This window comes from Hordeum vulgare, chromosome 3H (assembly GCF_904849725.1).
Source record: "Hordeum vulgare subsp. vulgare chromosome 3H, MorexV3_pseudomolecules_assembly, whole genome shotgun sequence".
Taxonomy (NCBI): Eukaryota; Viridiplantae; Streptophyta; class Magnoliopsida; order Poales; family Poaceae; genus Hordeum; species Hordeum vulgare.
In genome coordinates, this window is record NC_058520.1 from 432,610,354 (window position 1) to 432,613,153 (window position 2,800).

The window sequence follows — 2,800 nt, forward strand, 5'->3', positions numbered from 1 at the left end:
AGGAGAACGAAGAAGTGGGAAAACAATTCCCGAGCTTGATATCGCCGTCGCTAATCATCCGGAGATGGTGCCCGGTACCAATCCTGATGATTACTTAGGGGTGATGTAACAAAAGAACAATATAAATACGTGCACGGGAAGCCTCTCATCAAACCTGGTCATCATGCTCTAACAATGATGATGCACAAATTGCATGAATGGTATGTGAAAACCTGCAGGGAGTCTGGGAAAAAATCTATGTATGTGGCAGTGAAACCAGAGCACGAATTCATTGGACTTCCCATGATTACTATTCAATTTTAGGAGTTATTTCAGTTAGACAATCAACTGGCCCTCGACAAAAAAATCATGGCTTCCTACTGTCTGTAAGTATTACTTCTATATTTAAGTGTCTAGCTCAGCTCGTTCATTGCATGTATATAGAATTGTCCTCACTATATATATTATGCAGATTGAAGATTGTCGAATTAAAAAAATCTGGAATCGTCGACGTTGGGTTCATTAGCCCAGATGCCGTAAATGAATTGACGGTACGAAACTCAATCAAAGAGACCGAGGAGAACTTGATAAACTCGTTCCTTATACATAAAAAAAAGTGGAAGTAATCTTTCCTTACAACTTGAAGTGAGTGTTGTTGTCTTCTCTGTAAACTCGGTTTCGCTTACTCGAGGTTAATTAAGTAATGTAATTGATGAGTTATATATGCGTGCACAGAGATCACTTTATTCTGCTATCCATTGACGTTGGCAGGGCAGTAGTAAATGTCTTACACTCGAGATATAAAGCCGAAGAGGATTATGAGGACATTACTGCAATGCTCAAGAAGTAAGTTCAGTAATATAGCGAGACCATATCGGCATGCAACTTTCGTTAATTTCCTGATATCAAGTAATCATTTTCTTTGCCTGAAAGGTGATGACCCACAAGTGTAGGGGATCTATCGTAGTCCTTTCGATAAGTAAGAGTGTCGAACACAACGAGGAGTAGAAGGATCTGACAAGTGGTTTTCAACAAGGTATTTCTGCAAGCACTGAAATTATCTGTAACGGATAGTTGTGTGGTAAGATGATTCGTAGCAAGTAGCAAGTAGCAATAGAAACAAAGGTGCATCAAAGTGGACCAATCCCTTTTGTATCAAGGGACAAGCCTGGACAAACTCTTATAGGAGGTAAAGCGCTCCCGAGGACACATGGGAATTTCTGTCAAGCTAGTTTTCATCATGTTCATATGATTCGCGTTCGCTACTTTGATAGTTTGATATGTGGGTGAACCGGTGCTTGGGTGCTGCCCTTACTTGGACAAACATCCCACTTATGATTAACCCCTCTCGCAAGCATCCACAACTACGAAAGAAGAGTTAAGACTAAGTCTAACCATAGCATTAAACTAGTCGATCCGAATCAGCCCCTTACAAAGCAACGCATAAACTAGGGTTTAAGCTTCTATCACTCTAGCAACCCATCATCTACTTATTACTTCCCAATGCCTTACTCTAGGCACAAATAATGGTGAAGTGTTATGTAGTCTACGTTCACATAACACCACTAGAGGGAAAACAACATACAACGCATCAAAATATCGAACGAATACCAACTTCACATGACTACTTATAGCGTGACTTATCCCATGTCCTCGGGAACAAAAGTGACTACTCACAAAGCATAATTATATTCATGACCAGAGAGGTATTGAATAGAATCAAGGATCTGAACATATAATCTTCCACCGAGTAATCCAACTAGCATCAACTACAAAGAGTAATTAACAATACTAGCAACCTTACAAGTACCAATCGGAATCGCGAGACGGAGATTGGTTACAAGAGATGAACTAGGGTTTAGAGATGAGATGGTGCTGATGAAGATGTTTATGGTGATGAGTCCCCTCCGATGAGAGGAGTGCTGGTGATGACGATGGCGACCATTTCCCCCTCCGGGAGGGAAGTTTCCCCGGCAGGATGGCCATGACGGAGCTCTAGATTGGTTCTGCTCAAGTTCCGCCTCGTGGCGGCGGCGATTCCTCTTGAAAGCCTCCTCTTGATTTTTCTAGAACGAAACCCTCCTTATAGCAAAAGATGGAAGCCAGAGGGCCAACAGGGAGCCCACAAGCCCCCTAGGCGCGGTTAGGGGGTAGGCCGCGCCTAGCAGGCTTGTGGCCTCCTGGTGGCTCCCCTCTGGTACTTCTTCCGCCCAGTATTTTTTATAAATTCCAAAATAATTCCTCGTTGATTTTCAGGGCTTTTGGAGTTGCGCAGAATAGGTATCTCAAACTTGCCCCCTTTTCAGGCCAGAATTCCAGCTGCCGGCATTCTCCCTCTTCAAGTAAACCTTATAAAATAAGAGAGAAAAAGCATAAGTATTGTACCATGTAGTGTGATAACATCCCATAAAGCAATAAATATCAACATGACAGCATGATGCAAAATGGACGTATCAGCAGGGTTTGGACGAATTTCGCCAATATGGTTCCCGGTCTAAACAAAGAGTTGTGATTTACGCACCCCAAAGTAAGTAGTACTAGCTAGGTCCGCGCATCTCTAATTGATTTAAATTTTCATGAATATATCATTACCATGCTTGCTTATCAGTTTGATTGAACTCTATTCTCGTAAAGTGTCTGTACCAGAAGGAAGGCACTGTTTTATGTGCATATTACGTATGCGAGTTCATTCGCCACTCGACCTCTGAGCGGGTCTTCTGTGAGAAACAATTTCAAGTACGTAAATAATATGCACAATTGTGTTGATTTTTATTCATATATATGCATGTATTGACCCCCTTCTTTAAATTAGATCTACAAG